Source organism: Sapajus apella, unplaced genomic scaffold (genome assembly GCF_009761245.1).
Source record: "Sapajus apella isolate SASKATOON/1434 unplaced genomic scaffold, GSC_monkey_1.0 scaffold70, whole genome shotgun sequence".
NCBI lineage: Eukaryota > Metazoa > Chordata > Mammalia > Primates > Cebidae > Sapajus > Sapajus apella.
Window position 1 is genome coordinate 3,176,037 of NW_022437010.1, and position 9,551 is coordinate 3,185,587.

Below are 9,551 nucleotides of genomic sequence, written 5' to 3' on the forward strand. Positions count from 1 at the left end.
AGCAGCCATGATGTCCGTCAGTAGGGGAACAGATAAACCGTAATCTATCCAGACAATGAAATGTTATTCATCGCTAAAAAGAAATGCTCTATTAAGCCATGAAAAGGCTTGGAGGAAACTTAAATGCCTACTAGTAAGTGAAAGAAACCAATCTGTAAAGGCTATTGTATGATTCTAACTATAGGATATTCTGGAAAAGGAAAAACTGTGGAGACAGTAAAAAGATCGGGGATCTCCAAGGTTGGGGAAGGGAGGGATGAATATGTAGAGCACAGAAGATTTTGGGGGCAGTGAAACTACTCTGTACAATATTATAGTGGTGGATACATGTAACTATACATTTGTCCAAATCCATGGAATGTCCAACACCAACAGTGGACCTTACTGTAAACTATGGACTTTGGGTGATCATGATGTGTCAATGTCAGGTCATCAGTTGTAACAAATGTACCATTCTGGTAGAGGATGATGATCATGGGGGATGCTGTGCAGTTGTGGGGGAATAGGGTACATGAAAACTCTCTGTGGTTTCCTCTCAAATTTTCTGTGACCCTAAAACTGCTCTAAAAATTAAAGTCTATTTTAAAAAAGAAAAATTGAGGCCAGGCATGGTGGCTCAACAAAGCCTGTAATCCCAGCACTTTGGGAGGCCAAGGTGGGTGGGTCACCTGAGGTCAGGAGTTCAAGACCAGCCTAGCCAACATGGTGAAACCCCGTGTCTATAAAAATAGAAAAATTAGCCAAGCATGATGGTGGGTGTCTGTAATCCCAGCTACTTGGGAGGCTGCAGTAGGAGAATTGCTTGAACCAGGGAGGCAGAAGTTGCAAGGAGCTGAGATCACACCATTGCACTCCAGCCTGGGCAACAGAGTGATATTCTGTCTCAAAAAATAAATACATTAAAATAAATTAAAAGGCAAAATTGAAAGGAGAAGTCAAATACAAAATAGAGAGAAGGGGCTCTAACAAATTCCTGGAAAATAGAAGCGAATTGAATCCTAAGCACCCAAGAAAATACTAGATTTAAAGAACAGATCAAATTTTTATTTTAAAAAGTGAGTAGGACATGGTTGAGGAAGATGTAGGCATATCCATATATTTGATAGCAGAAAGACGGTGAATGGTTCCTGTGTGAAATTTCAAGAATTCTCTCCCTAACAGTGCACTAGAGACCAGCCCTGCAACCTTCAATATTTAAGAGAAAAGACCCACCCATGAGGTGAATGAAAACACCAATAACTGCTCTCCAGGGACATAGGAATGAAGTTCCAAACTAAATATAACCTAAATTACTATTCTAACAAGAGACTTAGCCTTTCCCAGGTAGTAAGTGAGGCAAATGTGCAGGCCACAAGAGTATTATTTTGTAAAATAGGGCATTTATGGCTTCAGTAATTGGAAGTTATTGAAGGCTTGGGAAAAGGATGTAAAGGTGTTTAAATAGTTTATTCTAGAGAGATGTGTGTGTGTGTATGTGTGTGTGTGTGCAAGCACGAGTATTTGTAGCTTTCAACAAATACAAATCTAAATAGTCTTTGCCAGAAAAGAAGTGTTTCAATTATCAGACATTACAGAGCATTATTTCTACAACTGTCATTAAACAACATAGGCGTCAAACTGTACTTGATGGCCAGCGAGATTCTGAAAGGAAGGGCATCACTCTTCCAGCTCCTAAGAGGACCATTTGATGCATTCATCTGTTCTACAGGCAGTCTTTAAGCTCTGCTGCCTTTTCCAAGGCTTGCTCCCTCTGACTAATACACACTTACATGCACATATAATTCATGATTGGCCACCTTTCTGCATAGTTGGAGTGCAAGCTATTTAATAAATCTTTTACTTCCTTTTCCCTAGTCTCCAATAACCTATTATAATTATTTCTTAACGGATTAGCTTCCCACTTTACCATCTGTCTTCTGAATACGTGTTAGAGGAGACCCATTGGCTCACTGAAATATTTTTATCCTGTTCAGTTTCAACATTTCTTCTTCCGATTATCCTAGTAAATATTTCTGATCTTTTTCTCACTTCTAATCTCGCTTTCACATTTCTGGACTTTGGGTTCATGTCTCCTTAGGGTGGTGTTATCAGGATGGTGAGCTGCCCTGTAAGAGTTAGGCATCAACATCAGAAAATATAATACATTGCAAGGCTGTTCTCTATGAGGGTGACGAACTGAGTCCCCTGCAAGAGCTATTTGTTTTCCTGAAAATACGGATTCTGAATCTTGAGTGAACAGAATAATAAATAGAGAAATTGTTAAGATGGTGATTCTGAGGCCCACCATGGATATTCCCTCCTATAATAAGGAAGATATGAAGAGGAGCCCGCTTTTTAGCAGGCATTCTGAAGTATTCTCACACAAGCTGTTCTTGGGCCACACTCAAAGAAATTTATCAAAATAAATGCAAGTACCTAGCTGACATTGCAGGGATCCTCGGGTTTCTGCTCTAAAAAATTAAAACAAAGAGTTAAGGCAGCTTCAAGGTTAGTAAATTCGGCAATTCCATGGCGCCCCCGAGGACCTGAGTTGCTTCAGCCTCTAAACGCCGCCAGGTTGGGTGTACCGGCATTGTGGTAACCCAGCTCCTTATGGCTGCCTAGTGGCCATACAGTGGTAGACATCACATCCAGAAATGACACTCCAGAATAAAGCATCTTTCTCTTTTGCTTCTTCTAAAAACCAAAAAATCCTTTCCCAAGTGCACAGATAGTAGTTGAGTGGAACCGCCCTCACACATTTCACCATGCTGAGCTGGGTCACACTTCCACCCCTACATGAGTGGACGGCGTGGGAATCAGGACCATTCCGATTGGTTCAACTGGTCAGGAGCTGGGTCACATGAAGGGAGGGCAGCAAACAATTAAACAGAACAGAGAGGAGGAAAGTTGGAAGTCACTAAGGAAGTAACCCTCAGTTGTCATACAATATTTTATTTATTGTCCAAAGCATTCTTATTGCTCCTGTGAAGTCCTCAAAGGCACTCCAGAGTAAAAGTAATGCTCACTGAGCTATAGTATATGCTAGTGACAATAGTACTGAGTACTCAAGTTCACCTGGAATAGAGTGATACCACCATGTTGGGGTTAAGGCATGGAACTCCCTTGCATGCACACACATACACACACACACACACACACACACACACACCCCTTAGCAGCAAAAATTCTATCCTAAGTAGAGGAGAGAAAATTAAAAAGAAAATAGATCACCATGACCATGCAGGATTTGCCCTAGGTGTGCGAGGCTGGTTCAACATTTAAAAATCAGTTCATATAACCCATCACATCAACAAGCTAAAGAAGAAAAACCATGTGATTATATGAATCAATGCAGAGAAACCATTTGACTAAGCCTAACACTCATTTGTAATAAAATTCCTAGCAAACTAGAAATAGAGGGGGACTTCCTCACTTTGATAAAAAATAAATCTATGAAACTCCAACAGCAAACATCATACTTAATGGGGAAAAATTAGAAGTTTTCTCACTAAGGTCAGGAATGAGACAAGTATACCCACTCTCACCACTCCCATTCAACACAGTACTGGAAGTTCTAGCTAATGAAATGAAACAAGAAAATGGAATAAAAGGTATACCGATTTGGAAATAAGAAAATGGAACAAAAGGTATACTGATTTGGAAGGAAGAAATAAAACTATCTTTGTTTGAAGATGAAATGATTGACCATGTAGAAAATTCAAATGAATCAACAAAAACCTAGATGACCTTGTGTATGGCGACAACGTTTCAGATGGGTTTGAATTCCAACTTCCTTATATTAGCTCTAAAACTTTGGGCAGATAATGACATCTCTGAGCTTTAGCTTACTTACGTGGAAGAAGGACTAGCAATACTTACCTATTTCACTGGAGCATAATGTCCTCCAGTTTATCCATGTTGTCACACACGGCAGAATTTCCTTTTTAAGACTGAAAAATGTTTCATTGTATAGATATAGCACATATTCTTTATCCATTCACCTGCCAGCAGGTATTTCAGTTCTTCCCACATGTTGGCTATTGTGAATAGTGCCGCAGTGAACCTGGGAGGGCTGATATCCCTGTGAGATTCTGATTTCAATTCTTTTAGATAAATACCCAGAAGTGGGATTGCTGGGTCATATGGCAGTTCTAGTTTCCATTTTTCAACGATCCTTTGTATTGTTTTCCACAGCGGCTGAATCATTTTGCATTTTCACCAACTGTGTACACGATTCCAGTTTCTCCACAATCTGGCCAATACTTGTCTTTTGTTTCAGGTGTTTTTATTTTTATTTTTTTTCATAATAGCCATTCTGACAGGTGTGTGGTGATAGCTCACGGTGGTTTTGATTTGCATTTCCCTGATGACTAGTGACATTGAGGCTGCTATGCTAAAATAAATGATCCAGCTGCAGAGGGACAAGCACTGCGTGATTTCAGTCAGGTGGCGGGAGAAGGAGGAAACAGGTGGCTGCTAATCAAAGTGCTTAAGTTTCAGTCAAGCAGGATGAGTAAGCTCCAGAGACCTGCTGCACAGCATCCTACCCACAGTTAATACTGTATTAGACACTTAAAAATTAAGAGGGTGGATCTTGTGTTAAGTATCCTTATGTACAAGAAAAGTTTTTAAAAACACAGGTGAACGTGAAAAAGAAAAGTCAACGTGGACTGCAGTTATCAAAGAGGAATTCTGAAAAGGCCAGAGAAGGGCTTGCATGGGGCCTTGAGTAAGTGAGTAAAGATTTGAACAGGAGCAGCTCCAGTGCGGCCAGTTTCAGGCAGCAGGCGCAGCTTCCGCACAGCGTGGAGACAGCAGCGATAACAATGAATGAGCTGTATTTCGGTGTGGAACAACCGTCTTACTTGGGATATGCAGCATCATATAGCTTCTGGCAGATTATGGAAAGCCATGAACAGCAGTCAGAAATGTTTAAATAAAAGTGCCTTGGCTGGGTACAGTGGCTCACAGCTGTAATCCCAGCACCTTGGGAGGCTGAGGTGGGCAGATCACCTGAGGCCAGGAGTTCAAGACTAGACTGGCCAATATGGTGAAATCCATCTCTACCAAAAATACAAAAATTAGCTGGGTGTGGGGCACATGCCTGTAGTCTCAGCTACTTGGGGGGCTCAGGCAGGAGAATCACTTGAACCCAGGAGGGGGAGGTTGCAGTGAGCTGAGATCACGCCATGGCACTCCAGCCGGGTGTCCCAGCGAAATCCATCTCTAAATAAATAAATAAATAAGTGCCTTCAGCTGCTGCTCTATCTAAAACATTCCTGAACCAGGTGAAGGTAGAACCTGGATACCAACTGGAAAACAATTACAACTCATTCAATTCAACACATTTTATTAGCACCTCAGCGCTCAGCAGTTTGGTGAGAGCCATAGCAATTACAGCAAATACTAAGAGCTAGAAATACTCTTAGCAGTATCAATAAACATTTTCTGGACAAATAAATGGGAAAAAATTATTATTGAGTAGTCCAGAGGGAATAACCACATTGGAACAAAAGTTTCAAGAAGAAAGAGAAGACTGTTTTTTTTTTTTAATTATGAAAACTGCTAAAATTTTGGGGGTCATAAAAACTTTTTTTAGTAATACTATATAAAATAATGAAAAATCCCCCCCCCTTTTTTTTTAGCACTCAATAACATCTTTTAATGCAACAATGTACAAACTGCATGCAATTACTCCCTGCTCAATCTACACACTTCCTCTTAATGGAAATTCACAAGAATTTCATGGACTGGGTTTTCTTCCTCCTTAACCAAGTTGAGAACACTGAACATTGTCTAGTAGCCCCTGAAGGTATAAACTCACCTTCTCCCCTTAACTGACTGACTTAAGCTTGATCCACTGATCGGCACCACGAACTTAGAAAGGCGGGTCGCTGGAGTAGATGTGGTAGCCCAGCTCCTCCAAAGGCGACTCTGGATAGGCTGTGGCAAACTGGGCAGCATCCTCACTTTCCCTCCTCACCTCCACATCAATTTCCTTTAATTCTTCTACACTGGCAAGATTGCTGTTCACCATCCTGTCCTTGAGAAGCATAATACAGTCACTCTTACTTCTTACTTCCTGAATGTCTTCTCGTGTATGGTAACTGACTCCAGGATCACTCACGCAGTGTCCGTGGTAATGCTAAGTCTGCAGCCCCTTCAGGATGGCCCCCTTCCCAGATCTACAACAGGCAGCGGCAAACCTTGTCGCCTCTCGGACGCACAGGATACCGTTGCATCCACTGTCAGCACAGGGACGAAATCGCCTCTCTCCTAGTAATCAGTGCTGGCTGCTGCTCTCTCAACAGACGTTCCCATTCCATAGCGGTTATTCTTACAGATGAAAATACAAGGTAATTTCCAGAAAGCTGCCACGTTGTAAGCTTCGAATATCTGGCCCTGATTAGCAGCGCCATCGCTATAGAAGGTCAGGCAGACCTCATCTTTTCCATTATACTTAGAGGTTAGAGCAGTCCCAGCGCCCAGGGGCCCCTGCGCTCCTACGACGCCATTGTCCCCATAGAAGTTCTTAGCGACCACGAGCATCGATCCTCCTTTCCCTTTAGCGCAACCTCCTTTTGGTCCTGTCAGCTCTGCGAGAATTTCTGGGACGGAAAGGCCCCGGGTGAAGGTAAAGCCGTGTGCCCGATAGGCTGTGATGACATGGTCTGCGGGGTTTATGCCGGCCGCCAGGCCCACACAGCAAGTTTGCTGACCATCACAAAAGTCCCAGAAACCACGAATAATGTTCTGTTTATGCAGCTGATCTGCTTTTAGCTCCACCCGGCGCAGGGTCTGCATCATCCTGTAGTATTTGAGCCCATCCTCCCTGGTGAGCACTGTTGTGATAGGAGGGCCTTCTTCCAGCCGGCGAAGGTCACAGTTCTTAATTTCAAATGTAACATCATTTGCAAAATGACGGGATGCTACCAGCACCCTGCTTCTCGGCTTCTGAGACGCGCCAGACAGCACGCGGGAGACAGAAGCGAGCATCTTCCCCATGGAGCACAGGCAGTGGCGGCAGCGGGGACGCCTAACAGCCCCAGAGGCACGACTTGGGTGCCCTCCGAAATAGCCCTCTCAACAGTGGACAGAATAATGCTCTGCTAAATATAATAATAAATAATCTAGAACTTTTTAAAGTTCTAGATTTTGTTACATTGATGAGATCATTTAAACAGAAACTCAAGTGAGCCTTATAAATTGAAGAAAAGTCAAATCAATAAAAAGACCTTAGATTTTTTTTTAGTGGTAACAAATATTTTCTTTCTTTCTTTCTTTTTGTTTTTTGAGACAGAATCTTGCTATGTTGCCCAGTCTGGGGTGCAGTGGTGCAATCTCAGCTCACTGCAACCTCTGCCTCCTGGGTTCAAGTGATTCTCCTACCTCAGTCTCCTGAGTAGCTGGGATTATAGGTGCCCACCACCATGCCTGGTTAATTTTTATGTATTTATTTTATTTGTATTTTTAGTAGCATTGGGGTTTCACCACATTGGCCAGGCTAGTTTTGAACCCCTGACTTCAGATGATCCACCCACCTCAGTCCCCCAAAGTCCTGGGATTACAGGCATGAGCCGCTGCGCCCCGCCCAAATATTTTCTTAATAGGGTATACATGTGGATATTGTCAACAAAATGCCCCCATCAACTGGTTTCTAGTCCTTCTGTTACATGAGAAAGGAGAAAAAAAAAAAAAAAAGGAAGAGAAATAGGAAGGACAAGGGAAAGTGGGCCAGTGGGTTCAGAGAGAATGATTCATTCATTCAATGTAAATAAATTTCACTGAAACTAAGATAATCTATAAGGTCATTTCAGCATGAGAACAGAAGTTAAGGGTACATCCATTTAGACACAAAATCATGACTCCTACCCTGCTGCCCTTTCTAAAGACCATGAGTAAGCCAAAATGTTTTCTAAATTACATTTTCCACATCACCTGAGCTAATATACCAGAGTAATGTGAAGTATTATAAATTTGACTTTCAAAGGGGGTGTTTCAACCTGCATTTTTAAGTGTGGAAAATTAAACTAATCCTTCTGAATTGATTAACTGCAGGAAACAAACCTGTGGGGAAAGAGGATCTATTTTCTGACTCTCTAGGCTACTCTTCGGGGGAATATATTTTTGAGGTTCTCTTGGGAAGGAATGATGTAGGGTTGTCATTTAAAAAAAAAATCACACATCACATTTAGTTACATGTGACACAGTTGCCAGCCTGTACACCCGATTTTAACTGGGGCATCCTGGCAGCTCCTTTGTGGCTCTTATGTTAGTGGCCTTTTATTTATTTGTTTTGTATTTTCTGCTGAAGTAATGACACCGTGAACCATAAGTGGCCTGCACAAGGTACCTCAATAAGTGGACACATAAGTATTTGTTGAAGAAAAGGAAGGAGAGAGAGATTTAGAACAAGGCAAGGGTAAAAAATCACCACTCTGTTTATATTTTTATTTTACTCTTCAAGATATTCCTCCCATTCTAGCCTATGGCTGTCTAGGTTAGGGGACATCTGGAATCTTGTATTTATGCATCGTTTTAAACAAATACCTGCAGTTTTCCGAGAAGTAAAAGAAACAAGTGAAGACTCCTTTGAGAGAAAAAAAACACGGATTATTTCCCAAAAAGCAGGACTGTTTGACGTGATTTTAACAGAAACAGAAAGCAAATGGTCCCTCCACCTCCCATCTCACCCTTTTGCAGACTCCAGTGTGTCTACAACACAGACCTGAAGCTTCAGGAAACAGTCCTGGCCGTGTTAAGTGGGAACCCTTACCTTTCGGCTCTTTCTCCCTCCCTTCACCCATTACCGTTTTCCATTTCTTCCTCCAGCCATGGACATTATTTTAATCGCCTTCAAGGAGGTTTTCAGCAAGAGAGGCTTGAGGGAGAGGAGGAGACAATGTAATAATTGTCCTTAGACAAAGGCAGAGAAAGAAGAGATAGAAAGGAAAGGAATGGAGAGGACCCGAACGCAGGGCCTCATCTGCAATGCAGGGCCTGCAGTCCCCAGATGTTACCAAAGCATCGTCTTCCCTTCCTGCAAGAAAAATTGGATTAGTCACCATCTTGTCTCCTAATGGACACACTCTGTGATCTTTAGAGCTTCATTTACTGGGTTAATAGTGCTTTGCCTGAGTTCCTCTGCTATGGAAAAAAAAAAAAAACCTGGAAGAAGAAATATTCTGGGTGCAGTCCGCAACCACTGACACGAGTAATATCGTATTCATCACAGAGAGACCTCGTATCTCATTACTGCTGAAGAATTGCCCCGGAGGCGTCTGAGCTTGGCCAGACCAGGCCTCTCATGTGGAACCGTTCAGGTATATTGTGAAATGATTTAATGCGATAATAATGTCCACTTTGCGAGATAGATTATGTTTTTTATAGTGGCTGATGGTTAATGAATGATACATTAGCAAACATCACTAAAACGTTATTGGGAAATGCAGATGGAGAGACGGAGTGCTTTCTCCTGCTTCTTCTTGGTTTTCTCCCCAAGCGGTCCTGCCACCCCCTCCCCCACATTGATGCATAAAGATGAAAAGCAGAAGAACTTACAGGAATCA

At 42.1% G+C, this 9,551-nt stretch overlaps 1 pseudogene across 1 annotated transcript; it reads right to left on the bottom strand.

Moving 5' to 3' along the window:
* Window positions 1-5,754: 5,754 nt before the first annotated feature.
* LOC116531394 lies at window positions 5,755-7,046 on the bottom strand (annotated as a pseudogene). Its single transcript, XR_004260403.1, has one exon. The product of XR_004260403.1 is annotated as a pyruvate dehydrogenase E1 component subunit alpha, somatic form, mitochondrial pseudogene (transcript).
* Between the last annotated feature and the right edge of the window lie 2,505 nt (window positions 7,047-9,551).